General features: G+C 36.4%; 1 protein-coding gene across 5 annotated transcripts in view; it reads right to left on the bottom strand.

The window, feature by feature from the left end:
• The window catches only part of FAT3 (FAT atypical cadherin 3), a 639,398-nt gene that overhangs the window by 246,283 nt on the left and 377,749 nt on the right, over positions 1–15,366 (bottom strand). The window lies entirely within an intron of this gene.

Here is a 15,366-nt window from a genome sequence, read left to right on the forward strand (position 1 = left end):
AGTCTTTATGGGACACTTGATTCTCTACATCTCCCCAAAAGAATTTGTCTGGTTCAATGAGCTTCAACATCTCAAGGAGGAGGATTTGGGAATGAAATACAAGCCTGAAGGATAAGCAAGAAGTGCTGGTGACTTAATCCATTGGGAAATAGTTGTTTTTCAAAGATCTTAAGACTAATTTTTCTTTTCTTCTGACATCTTGAATAAGACAGAGTTTTTCTGCTCTTTCTATTTCTCTTTGTTTGGATACTCTTGCTACCCTGATGAACCTACAGCATACGTAAGTGGATTCTCTGGGTGACTGGGAAGGAGGCGTTCCGATAGGGATAAAAGGCAGAGTTAAACTTTGGAACCAAATCAGGAAGTAGTTTTCAAGATAAAGCCTTGATTTAAGATAGTAGTTTTCATTGATTGCACATCTGTATCCTTCCTCCCCTAAAACTCCTATGTTAAAATCCTAATGTCCAATGTGATATTTGGAGATGGAGACCTTGGGAGATGATGAAGTTATGAGCATGGAACCCTCATGATGGGTTTAGTGCCCTTATAAAAAAGAGACACATGAGAGCCTGTTTCCTTTCTCTCCATTGACTACCTGGTAAGGATACAATGAGACGATGGCTGCCTGCACACCAAAAGAGGGCTTTTACCACACACTCAATCTGTCAGCACCTTGATCTTGGACTTCCCAGCCTCCAGAACTATGAGAAATAAGTGTTTGTTGTTTCAGCCATCCAGTTTATGGTACTGTTATAGCAGTCCAAAACCAGTAAGGCAGTGTTGGAGGGAAAAACCAAAAAAAGAGAAAAGTCAAATAAGAGAATCTTTGATGGAAATAAACCACTAGGCTCAATCTTCAATTAAAAATGTAAGTTGCAAAAAAATTAATAATTGGAATAAAGCTATAGGAGAGTGTACTGAATAAAAGAAAATGACTACAATTTTCCCTAATTACCTTAGGAGATGGTATAATTGAAATTTGGTTTAAAAAAAAAGAAGCTAACAGTTTTGCTATGGGAAGCTACTGGAGAGAAAGGGGAAAAAGTTTAAAATGCGAACTTTAAGTCAGTATGAAACTTACACTATTGAGATTTCTATGTCAAAGCGCATAGTCCATGGAGCAACTAGGCAAAAGTCAACCAGGAAACAGAAGACTTGAACAGCACTATAAAGCAAATAGATCAAAGAGACACCTACATAATACTCAGCAACAGATTTCCAGAACATATGGAACATTCTTTGGGATAAGCCATACAGAATTTGATAAGTTTAAAAATATTAGGATCATGCAAAATATGTTCTTTCACCAAAATGGAATGAAATTAGAAAAAATATAGAAGGAAATTTTGGAACTCCTTCTATATGTGGAAAATCAAAAGGAAGATTAGAAATACTTTGAGATAAATGAGAGCAAAAGCATAACATACAAAATGTAGGAGATGCAGCAAAGGGGTGCCTTAAAGGGGAACTTATCGCTGTACAGATCAATAACCTAAACTTCCTACCATAAGGAGCTGGAAAAAGACAAGCAAACTAAACCTAAAACCAAAAGGAAGGAAACAAGAGAGATAATGAAAATTAACAAAATAGAGAAAAAAACGGAAGTTGTTTCCTTGAAAAGATTAACAAAATGGGCAAACCATTAGCTGGAGTGATCAAGAACAAGAAGAAAGAAGGCTCAAATTATAAAATTCAGGAATGAAATGGGGGGAGCACATTACTATTGACCTTGCAAAAACAAAAGGGATTATAAAGGAAAATTATGAAGATTTCCAAAACATTTCCAAAATTTTAAAAAAAAAAGAATATTCTGCAAAATAGATAACTTAGAACAAACAAACAAAAATTCCCTGAAGGAAATTACCAAAACTGACTCAAGAATAAACAGGCTACCCAAACAGACATATAACAATTATAAAGATTGAATTAATAATAATAATAATTTTTTTAAAAACCTCCCAATAGATAAAAGCCCTAGTTCCAATTGCTCCACTGATAAATTCTACCAACATTTAAAAATGATGTAATACTAATTCTTCACAAACTCTGCCAAAAAACATGGGAGAAGCGAACCCTTCCCAATTCATTCTATGAGGGCAGTATTACCCTGATACCAGACCATCATTAAGAAACTACTTATCTACCTCTTTTATGAATATATATGAAAAATTCTCAACAGAATACAGTGAACTGAGTCCAGCAAAGTATAAAAGTGATTTTGCAACATGTCCAACTGAGATTTATCCCAGAAATACAAGGTTGGTTTAACATTAATAATTAACTAATAAATATTCTATTTCAATAGATTAAAGGAAAAAAATCACAGGACCATCCTAATAGGTTAAAAGAAAAGGGGGTTTGCCAAAATCAACAACCCTTTCATAATTAAAACACTAAGCAAATTAGGAATAGAAAAGTTCCTTCACTTAATAAAAGGCATCCATAAAAATGTCCCACAACTAACAATACTTAATGGTGAAAGACTGGATGCTTTCTGTTCAAGTTCAGGAGCAAGACAAGGACATATGCTCTTGCCACTTCAACTCAGCTTTGTATTAGAGGTTCTAGCCAGAGCAATTAGCCAAGAAAAAGAAATAAAAGGCATCAGGGTTGGAAAAGAAGAAGTAAAACTATCTGTATTTGTAAATGACATGATCTTTTTATAGATAAACTTAAGGAATCCACAAAGAATGATGAGGACTAATGAGTTTAGCAGGGTTGCAGGGTGTAAGGTCAATAGACCCCCCCACCAAAAAAAAAATCAATTCTCTTTATATGCACTGCAAATGAATAATCCAACAATGAAATTAAGAAAGTAATTCCATCTACAGTAGCATCAAAAAGAATGAAATACACAGGTATTAATTTAACATAAGTGTATGAATTGTACTTTGAAAACTACAAAATATTGTTGAAATAAATTAAAAAAGACAAATGGAAAGATACACTTCTTGTTCATAGATCAGAAGACTAAATATTGTTAAAATAGCGATACTCTCCAAATTGACTTAATAAAGATTCAAATAGTACTTACCAAAATCCCTTCTGGTGTCTTTCTGTCTTTCTTTCTTTCTTTCTTTCTTTCTTTCTTTCTTTATTTAGAAATAAACAAGCTGATCTTAAAATTCACATGGAAATGCAAGGAACAAAAAAAACAACACAATTTTGAAGAAAAAGAACAAAGTTGGATAAGTCAATTACCAATTTCAAAGCCTACTATAAAGCTTACTACAGTAATTTAAAATGTGTGGTATTAGCATTAGGGTATACTTTCACTTCTGTGGAACAGAACAGAGAACCTAGAAATAAACCCTATGTTTATGATCAGCTGATTTTCAGCAAAAGTGTCAAGACGGGGTGGAGGGGTAGTCCTAAGGAAGATGGTGGCTTAGGAGTACACTAACCTTACCTCGTCCCATTGACACAGCTACACAATATGCACATCAACAAAAATAACCCAGAAAAAGACCTGAAGACTCACAAACCGACCCTCTACAGCTACATGTAGAGAGCAGGAGGCATAGAGGAAGACAGGAAGAGTAGAGATGTGGTTGGGGGCTAAAGGGACCTACTGGATTGTCTGGGGAGGGAGAGAGGGAGAGAAACAGCTTCTTACACTGTGGAGGCCACACAGGAAAGACAAATCCCCATAACATTCAGCTTTAAAAACGAGACGGGTAAAATTTCAGGAATTCTCACAACCAGCAAACTTAAACCCTAGAAGTTTAAAAACCAGCAAGCTCAGCTCAGGAAGAGCCAAGAGGACAAGAGGAAGCAGTCCCCACCCTTAAAAGGAGACAACAAACAGCCCTGAGGAGATATAACATAGAAGCAGCACTTTGAAAAAATGCCTGGGGCATAGAAGAGGGACATTTATTTACTGAACTCACGGCCTGTGTTGGAGGGGCAGGGATCTCTAAGAGACTTCTCCAGGAACAAAAAAGCTAGCAGCAGCACTTCTCTTCCTCCCTCATTTCCCTCCCCAGTCTAAGCACAGAGCCTATGCTAACACTCCTTACCTAATTTGCTGAATCACAGCCCTGCCCTTGCGTTCTCCGGTGGACACATTCCCTCCAGCCAGGCCTCAGCTCCAGGTTTCCTCCCACAACAGATCAGCTCAACATTGTTAATACCCTGAGGTCCCCCCCATTCTGTGTGCTTCTGTAGATCCACCTCTTCCAACAGACTCTTGCCCAGATCCCACCCTATGTGGTATCACAACCCTGGCAGTGTGCAAGCAGCCATGACAGTGGCCAGCACCACTCCGAAGGGACTCTCATTGCACAGAATGGGAAAGAGAACCACACATACAAGTCAGACTGGTGGTCCCAGCAGCGGGCTGGGGGCAGAAAGCTGTCTGACTGAAGGTCCCACTCACCCATGAAAGCTTCTCAGGGGACAAAATAGGGAAAGCTCCCTGCATTCAGTGTTACTGTATCACTGGCAAATGCCTGGTCTGACTCCACACGAGCACAAGGTGGTCCCAGACTGGCCAAGTAACAACACAGGGACCAAACCCTGCCCATAACGGATAAGGAGAGTCACTATAGATGACTGGACTGAGGGCAAAAGCAACTCAGCCATAAAGCATGGTGCATGCTACACACATAGGAGATCTTTCTGAAGTGCCAGATTGTGGAGAACAGGGAACACTGTACTGCAGGGCATGACAGGACCTCTTCTTCATAAGGACACTACTTTCAAGTACAGGAGACATAGCTGATTTTCCTAACACAGAGAAACACGGGAATTAGCCCAAATGAGGAGAGAGAGGGATATGTTCTAAATGAAAGAAGGGGAAAAAATCACAGCAAGAGAGTTAACTGAAACGGAGCTAAGTAGATGCCTAATAGAGAATTTAAAATAGTGGTTATAAAGATATTTACTGGACTTGAGAAAAGTTGAAAAGAACATGAGTGAGATCCTCAATGAAGAGACAGGACACATGAAAAAGAATCAACTAGAGATGAAAACTCAATAAATGAAATTAAAAATACATTAGATGGAATAAATAGTCGAGTAGAAGAAGCAAAATGGATCAGTGATCTAGAGAAAAGAGAAAATATAAAGCAATCAAGCTGAATAGGAGAGAGAAAAAAAATTAAAAATGAAAATGGACTTAGAGAACTCAGTGACTCCATCACTGATTTTATATTTATATTTTACAGTACATTTACATGGTAGGGATCCCAGACGGAGAAGAGAAAGAGGGAGCAGAACATTTATTTAAAGAAATAATAGCTGAAAACATCCTGAATCTGGGGAAGGAAACACAAAGTGAGATGCAGGAGGCACAAAGGATGCCCAACAAAATCAATCCAAGGAGTTCCACACGAAGACATATGGTAATTAAAATGGCAAAGAGTAGTGATAAAGGAAGAAGTTTTAAAAGCAGCAAGAGAAAACCGTTCTATACAAGGAAAACCCCATAAGACTATCAGCGTATTTTTCAGCAGAAACTGTGCAGGCCAAGAAGAAAGTGGCATGACATATTGAAAGTGATGAAACGTAAAAACTGCAGGCAAGAATATTCCATCCAGCAAGACTATCATTCAGAATAGGAGGAAAAAAATTGTTAAATTGATAATTTCAAGAAGGAAGACAGAGGATCACAGGGGAAAGGAGGGAAAAATGAAACAAGATGAAACCAGAGAGGGAGACAAACCATAAGAGACTCTTAATCTCAGGAAACAAACTGCTGGAGTGGAGGAGGTAAGAGGGATAGGATGGCTGGGTGATGAACACTGGTGAGGGTATATGCTATGGGGTGTGCTGTGGATTGTGTAAGATTGATGAATCACAGACCTATATCCCTGAAACAAATGCGTTTAAAAAAAAAAAAAGTTTTCTGGCTAAACAAAAGTTAAAGGAGTTCATGACAATTAAACCAGGCCTACAAAAAATATTAAAGGGATTCTGAGTAGAAAGGAAAGACTATAAGTAGGAATAAGAAAGTAGGAAGAAAAGAGTAGTTAAAAAAATAAGCATATCTATAAAAATCAATTAAAAGATTCACAAAATAAAAGGATGCAAAGTATGACACCATACATCTAAAATGTGAGGGGAGAGGAGTCAAGAATAGGTTCCAGTTGAAACCACTTAATACAGACTGCTATATGCTGAAGATGTAACACATAAACTGAACGATAAGCACAAATCAAAAAAATCAGTAATTGTGCAAAAAATACAGAGCAAGTAATCAAAGAATATCACTAAAGAAAACCACTTAATTGTGAGAGAAAAGAAAAAGAGAAGAAAGTTCAGAGAGGAACTACAAAACAACCGTAAAGCAAGTTAACAAATGGCAATAAGTACATACTTGTTAATAATTATTTTAAATATTAATAGATTAAACACTGAAATCAAAAGACATAGGGTAACAGAATAGATAAAAAACAAAATTCATCTATACGATGCCTACATGACAGTCATTTCAGACCTAAAGACACAAGCAGATTGAAAGTGAAGGGATAGAAAAATATTTATTGAGTAAATGACTATGAAAAGAAAGCTGGAGTAGCAATATTTATATCAGATTAATAGACTTTGAAACAAAACTACAAACAAGAGACAAAGGATATTATATCATAAAGGGAAAAATCCAACAAAAAGATAGAACAATTGTAAATATTTATGCAGACAACATGGGAGTACCCAGATAAATAAAATAACTAGTAACAAACATAAAGGAGGTAACTGATAATAATGCAATAATAGTAGGGACTTTAACACCCCATTTACATCAATGGACAGATCATTCAAACAGATAATCAACAAGGAAACAGTGGCTTTGAATGATACACTGGATGAGATAGATCTAATAGATGCACTCAGGACATTTCATCTTAAAACAGCAGCATACACATTCAAATTTCCATAGGACATTCTCCAGAGTAGATTTCATACCAGGCAACAAATCATCTCAACAAATTCAAAAAGATTGAAGTCATATGATACATTTTTTCTGACCACAACACTATGAAACTAGAAATAAGCCACAAGAAAAAATCTGGAAAAAGACACAAATATATGGAGGTTAAATAACATGCTACTAAATAATGAATGGGTCAACCAAGAAGTCAAAGAGGAAATCACAAAATACATGGAGACAAATTAAAATGAAAATATAGCAGTCCAAAATCTTTGGAATGCTGCAAAAGTAATTCTAAGAGGGAAGTTTATAGCAATACAGGCCTACCTCAAGGACAAGAAAACTCAAATAAACAACCTATTCTTGTACTTAAAGAAGCTAGAAAAAGAACAACAAACAAAACACAGAAGCAGCAGCAGGAAGGACATAATAAGGATTAGAGAAGAAATAAATGCTATAGAAACTAAAAAACTCCAATAGAATATATCAATGAAATCATGAGCTGGTTCTTCAAAATGATCAGCAAAATTAAAAAAATCTTTAGCCATATTCATAAGAGTGAGAGAGAGAGAGAGAGAGAGAGAGAAAGATTCAAATAAAATCAGAAGCAAAAAGAGGAGAAATAACAACTGACATCAGAAATACAAAGGATTATAACAAAATATTATTAAAAAATTATATGCCAACAAATTGGGCAATCTAGAAGAGAGAGATAAATTCCTGGACATATATATCCTCCCAAAACTGAATCAGGAAGAAACAGAAAACTTGAAGATACTGATTACCAACAATGAAATTGAATGAGTAATCAAAAAGCTTTCAAGAAACTAAAGTCCAGTCGCCTTCACAGGTGACTTCTATCAAACACTTTTTTTTTTTTTTTAGATTTTTATTTATTTATTTGAGAGAGAGACAGTGAGAGAGAGCATGGGCGAGGAGAAGGTCAGAGGGAGAAGCAGACTCCCCACGGAGCCAGGAGCCTGATGTGGGACTCGATCCCGGGACTCCGGGATCATGACCTGAGCCGAAGGCAGTCGTCCAACCAACTGAGCCACCCAGGCATCCCTATCAAACACTTTTAAAGAGTTAATACTTACTCTTCTGAAACTATTTCAAAAAATTAGAAGAGGAAGAAAAACTTCCAAATTCATTCTATGAGGCCAGCATCACCCTGATACCAAAACAAAAGACTCCACAATAAAGGAGAATTACAGACCAATATCCCTGATGAACACAGATGCAAAAATCCTCAACAAAATATTAAACTATACCTAACTATATGTTTAAAAAATAATTCACTCCAATCCAGTGGAATTCATTCCTGAGATGCAAGGGTGGTTCAATATTTGCAAATCAATCAACATCATACATCACATCAACGTGAGAAAGAATAAAAACCATATGATCACTTCAACAGACATAGAAAATGTATTTGACAAAGTACAACATCCATTCATGATAAAAAGCCTTAACAAAGTAGGTTTAGAGAGAACATATCTCAACATGATAGAAGCCATATATGAAAAACCCACAGTTAACAACATAGTCAATGGTGAAAACCTGAGGGTTTTCCCTTTAAAATCAGGAACAAGAAAAAGAGGTCCACTCTCACCAGTTTTATTCCACATAGTACTGGAAGTTCTGGCCACAGCAATCAGAAAAGAAAAGAAATAAAAAGCACCAAAATTGGTAAGGAAGAAGTAAAACATTCATTATTTGTAGTTGACATACTATACATAGAAAACCCTATAAGACTCCACCAAAACCTACTAGAACTGATAAACGGATTCAGTAAGGATGCAGGATACAAAAGTGAAAATACAGAAATCTGCTGCATTTCTGTGTACTAATAATGAAGTAGCTGAAAGAGAAATTTAGAAAATAACTCCATTTACGTTTTCCCTAAAAAGAATACTTAGGAATAAACTTAACCAAGGCGGTGAAAGACCCGTACTGTGAAAACTATAAATCGCTGATGAAAGAAATTGAAGAGGACACAAACAAATGAAAGGATACTCTATGCTCATGGATCGGAAGAAAACAAATACTGTTAAAATGTCACAATACCCAAAGCAATCTATAGATTTAATGCAATTTCTATCAAAATATCAATAATATTTTTCACAGAACTAGAACAAACAATCCTAAGTTCTGAATGGACCCACAAAATGCTTTGAATGGCCAAAGAAATCTTGAAAAAGAAAAACAAAACTGGTGGTATCACAATACCAGATTTCAAGTTATATTATAAAGCTGTAGTAATCAAAACAGTAATGGTACTGGCACAAAAACAGACATATAGATCAATGGAACAGAATAGAGAGCCCAGACATAAACCCATGATTATATGGTCAATTTAATCTTTGACAAAAGAGGCAAGAATATGCAATGGGAAATAGTTTCTTTAATGAATGGTGTTGGAAAAACTGGACAGGTATATACAAAAGAATGCAACTTGACCACTTCCTTATACCGTACACAAAGATAAACACACAATGGATTAAGTTACTAAATGTGAGACCTGAAACCATAAAAATCCTAGAAGACAGCATAGACAGTATTATTTCTGAAATCAGCCGTAACAACATCTTTCTTTATATATCTCCTGAGGCAAGGGAAATAAAAGCAAGAATAAACTACTGGCACTACATCAAAATAAAAAGCTGCTGTACAGCAAAGGAAACAGCTAACAAAACCAAAAGACAACTTAGTGAGTGAGAGAATATATTTGTCAATGACATATCTAATAAAGCTTAATATCCAAAATACATAAAAAACTAATATATCTCAACACCCCAAAAAACAAATAATCCAATTAAAAATGGGCAGAAGTCATAAAAAGACCATTTCTCTAAAGAAAAAATAAAGATGGGCAGTAAAAACAAAAACAAAAAAATGCTCAACATCATCCATCATCAGGGAGATGCAAATCAAAACCACAGTGAGATGTCACCTCACACCTGTCACAATGGCTGAAATCAACAACGCAAGACATGAGTGTTGGAGAGGATGCAGAGAAAAAGGAACCTTCATGCACTGATGGTGGGAATGCAAACTGGTGCAGCCACTGTGGGAAATAGTATGGAGATTCCTCAAAAAATTAAAAACAGAACTACAATATGATCCAGTAATTCCACAACTATTTATCCAAGAAACATAAAAACACTAATTCAAAACCCCTGTTTATTGCAGCATTATTTAAAATAGTCAACAAATGGAAGCAACCCAAGTGTCGATTGATAGGTGAATGGATACACACACACACACACATTCGGTTCTGGGGCAACTGAATTTCCACATGCAAATGAAAAATGCTGGATCTCTACTCACACCATGTAAAACAACAACAACAACAACAACAACAACAACAACAATAACAATAAACCACCTCAAATGGAATCTTAGAATAAAATACAGGATTAAATCTTTGTGACCTTGGATCAGGTGAAGCCTTCTTAGATATGACATCAAAAGCACATGTGACAAAACAAAAAAGATAAATCGTAGATCATGAAAATTTTAAACATTTGTTCTTCAAAGAATACAATCAAGGAAGTGAAAATATAACCCAGTGATTAGGAGAAAACATTTGCAAATCATGTATCTGATAAAGAACTTGTATCCAGAATACCTAAAGAGCTCTTACAACTCAATGATCAAATAACAAAAAATGCAATAAAAAGTGACAAAGACTCTAAACCGACATGTCTCCACGAAAGAAATACATATTGTCAATGAGCACATGCAAAGATCCTTAACATCATTAGCCATTAGGCAAATGCAAATGAAAACCACAATGAGATGCCACTCCAAATTCAGTACGGCTAGAATAAAAAGAAACATATAATGACCAGTGTTGGTGAGGATGTGGGGAAACTGGAACTCTCCTCATCCACTTGTTATAGGAATATAAAATTATAGGAATTAGAGGAATTTAAAATTATAGGAATCTCCTCATACACTTGTTATAGGAATAAAAATTATAGGAATATAAAAATTCCATAGCACCTTTGGAAACAGTGTAATTGTTACTCAAATTGTGTAAAGAAATAGTAATCGTATGATCACATTCACTCGTAAGTATATTCCTAAGTTGTGAGAATACATATTCACATAAAAAGTTGTACATGGACTATTCATTATAACAGAAATGTGGAAACAGCCCAAATGTCCATCTACTGATAAATGGGTAAAGAGAAATAGAATAGAAATGGTATTCTTCAATAAAAAGAAATTAAGAGCTGATACATGTTATAATGTGGATGACCCTTGAAAACATATTGCTAACTGAAAAAAGCCAGTCAGAGAAATCATCCATATATTGGATGATTCCATTTATATGAAATGTTCAGAGCAGGTAAAAGTATAAATATAAAGATAGAAAGTAGATACGTGGTTACTGAAGACATGGGATTTGAAGGAGGTAGGGGTTGACTGACAATGGGTATAAGGTTTCTTTTGGGGGTGATGAAAATGTTTTAAAACTGTGGAGACAGGTACACAACTCTGAATACAGGGAAGACAATCAAATTGTACAATTTAAAAAATAAGGCACATACTTTATCACTTATTTTATGCCCAGAGTAGCAATTATCAGTTTCTCAGTGAAGTTGTCTGACTCTTCAGTGAAGAAAGTTCTTAGGGAATCAGCTTCCTCATTTTTCTTGGCCAGTTCCCAAACGGAGGCTGACAGATGGGGTTTGAAGAGTAATCCCAAGCAGAAAAGACAAAGAAGAGTTGGTGCATATTTAAATATGTGTGCGTGTATGCGTGCACGCACACACGCACACATATGCTCATGAGGTTTTAAAAAAACGAATACTGAAAAACACTGATTAAAAGAAGAGCCATAGCATGTTTTCCTTCTCATTGCTTTTAAAATCAATCCAAAGTTGGTTTAGAAGTTAACTGCACTATTTGTAAACTCAGTTCATTTTTTTACAGTTCATTATTTTTGGACTCAATGTTTTCATCCACAACAAAGGAATTTTGAAATGAACTTTCTTAAGTCCTGAACATGATAGCTAGAATGATTCCTGAGTTCCACAGATGAGAAGAATCGAAGAAGTCAGAGGTAACAAATGAGAAAGAGCTCATCTCTTATTGAGTTCCGAAGCCTGCCTGCCCAAAGAAGGCCAGGGAACATGACTAAAACAAACAGAAACAAACAAACAAACATTTAAGATGGATGAACTAGAAAGGCTGCACATACAGACCCAATTAAGTACTCCAATATGAGCTGCAGAAAACTGTCTTAGGATCGAAGAAGGTGATCTTTGACTTTGATAGACTATGACTTTCATTTAAATCACTTTGATGATTTAGATTTAGAAGATACTTTGGTGTGGTAAGTAAGGATTCTTCTATGATCCCATCCTATGTTTTAAGCTCTATTACTCAGTCTTTTGCTCCCAACACCTGCATAGTATACATCCTTGCTTAATGGAAACACCAGTATCCCTCATATGTCTCCCAACTTTGTGCTTGTGCTCACACTGCTTCCTCTGTCTGTAGAGAACCCTGTTTTATCTTCACCTGTCAAAACCCCAACCCAGGTCCATTTGCAAAGGCATTACCTATCAGGAAGCTTCTCCTGATTTCTCTAACCATTGCCATCACTCCACCTGTGAACGTCGCACAGCACTCTCTTTGTACATCTCTGATTTAATTTTGTGTTACAGAAAGTACGTACTTCAAGTGTCCCTTCGCTAGCCTGGAAGCAGTGAGGGGCTTGGGATTTGGTTCAGAGCAGGCTCTCAGACATTTGTGAAATGGGAAAGACTCCCATTATGTCTTCAGCATGATCTGTGTCATTTCTCTTCAATGAGTCTTTCATCTTCAGTGAATCAATTCAATATCCCACATTAAGGCAGGCCTTATAACAGAACTGGATCTAAATCCTGGCTTTATTCGGGTAAGAGAAGGCCCTGCTCTCATTTCTTCCTGTTTTTCTTATCCTGCGATGTCCATTCCCCAGTTACCCAGCAGTCCTGTTCGTCTCCAACTTTCTCCCACTCCTCTAATTGAACAATAGTTCCATTGGTAAAACTTTTTAAGATCGCTTCTTGTCACTGTCATTTTTTTTAGGTGTGGACCCAGAGTCAATTCACAAAATGGGGGGTATTTAGGTGAGAGTGGGGCAGGAAGATAAGTAACCAGCTGTCATTTTTATGGGTCTTCTGGAACAAAGAAAATAAATGTTTACTATAACACTGAAATGGTTTTGTACAGAGAACCCTATAATAAGTAAAACAAGGAAAGAAAGAGGTGGAGGGCACCTGGGTGGCTCAGTCAGTTAAGCCACTGCCTTTGGCTCAGGTCATGATCCTAGGGTTCTGGGATCAAGTCTTGCATCCAGCTCCTCGCTCAGCCGGGAGCCTGCTTCTCTCTCTGCCTCTGACCCTTCCCCTGCTTGTGCGCATACACACACACTCTCTCTCTCTCCCTCTCTCTCTCTCTCTCTGACAAATGAATAAATAAATGAAATCTTAAAAAAGAAAAAGAAAGAGGTGGAGATGCTCTCACTCTGGGTGAACTCCAAGTAGCCAGAAACAATAACAACTAATATTTTTTTAGTGTCCCTGATGGGCCCAGTATTGTGTTAATTAGGCACTTTTCAGATATTATCTCTTTTCATATTTTAACAACCCTATCAAGTAAGTGCTATTGTTTCCCCCCATTTTGGAGATAAGGAAACTGAGACACAAGAAAGTTAAGACACATGTTGAAGGTCAGGCAGTGAAAGCAAATGTGCTCCTCAAACTTTCTCACACAGTCTCAGCCTGTTCCTCAACCCTTCTCTGTTATGACGGGTACAGATGTTTGGCTTCTGGGGCCCTTTACAATATTTTCTGAATAACCTCTGTGGAGACCATTGCAATGCGATCTCTTCCCTCTCCAAATTATCCCTAACCCATAGGAATGTATCAAAGAGCAGAAAGAAGGCAGTCACTCAATAGTCTTGTTTGGATGGTTACTATTTTTTCCTTCAATTAAGGAAAAAACCTATTAAACATCAGAAGAAAAAAGAAAAGGCCAGCGGAATCGAACATATTGGAGATTCAAAGTCAAAAGAAGGAAGGTGAATGTGGTTTAATCCATTTTAAATTCTGGATTTGAAATCCTCTTCTACTCAGTATGTTCAGACAAGAACATCTTGTGTGAAGGAGACAGAGAACTGAAGCCCACGGCTGTCTTTGCACATTTATTCCCCCCATAAATACACATTAGGGGCCTACTTTATGGTAGGCACAGTCAGTGAGCAAAATAAACATGGTCCTTGTCCTGTGAAGCTTTTAGGATGGAGGGGAGGGGGCACTGAAGAAATACCTCTAATTATGTAATTTCCATCACGGTAAGTGCTATAAAGAAATCTAGGGTCTTCCAGATGACGAAGAGGGAAACCCCACCTGAACTGTGATGCCAAAGAACACTTCCCTGAGGGCAAGACACTCCGACTGAGTTTTCATGGATAAAACGGAAAATCAGAAGGCTGTAGTTTAAAAGGAAAAAAATTTAAAGGACACTAAATAGAGTAAAAAAGAGATGTTGGGCCTAACTCCTGGTCTGAAATATAGAAATGACTGGACTTTAGAATATTTTTAAAGGAGCATAGCTTAATACTTTTCAAATACATATTATAGCATAAGTAAAAGTCACCAGAGTGTTTTCAGAGAGAGCGCAAACTTGTCTTAAGTACTAGGGAGAACTCATTAGAATTACTTTATAGAATCCCATTAGTATCTAAAACAAAATTTAAAAGATAACATTCTTAGGAAGACTCTGTGCCTGACAAAAGGCTCTACACAGAGTAGCAGCTCAAGAAATACTTCCTGAAAGTGTGCGTGAAACACCCCCTCTCGCATGGTTTTTACTACTAAACTAGTCTAATAACTTAGTCAGCAATCCTTCATGCCAGTGCAATTATAAATGTCAGTTCAATCACAATGAAATTACCTCAAATTTTCACTTAACTTTGACTTACTGGAGTTTAAATCACATAAGAAAAGAAATTCAAAAGGAATATGCTTTAAAATGCTTTGGGCACTGTTAATACAGAAAAATAAGGATGAATGGTAATTTATTTCTAGAATTATTGACAGTTTCAAACTTAATAAATACTTCTTTGTTTCACTTACTAACACGAAGGGACAACTTTAGTCTGCCAATTTTATGTAGTTCAATGTCAATTACCCAATGTCTGAACCTACAAACTGATAACAAATGAAACAGCTCCCAGGTCCCTTTGTAACAGAGCAACTGAAAAAGGTATCGCTAGGAGAGATGTACTTAAATTGTAGATAAACACACACATGCTCTCTATCTTTTTGGTATATCTTTTATTCACAAGATGAACAATATTTTATTTGCATCCCTGATAATTGTTGGTTTTCACTTGTGAGTCTGTTCTCTACTTCTTTTTTTTTTTAATTCCCAACAAGCTTTGATATCAAAATATATTGTTTTGCCCACCACTTCCTTCAGCTTAGACAGTA

The sequence above is a fragment of the Lontra canadensis genome, unplaced genomic scaffold (genome assembly GCF_010015895.1).
Source record: "Lontra canadensis isolate GAN:19392208 unplaced genomic scaffold, GSC_riverotter_1.0 scaffold7, whole genome shotgun sequence".
NCBI classification, from domain to species: Eukaryota; Metazoa; Chordata; class Mammalia; order Carnivora; family Mustelidae; genus Lontra; species Lontra canadensis.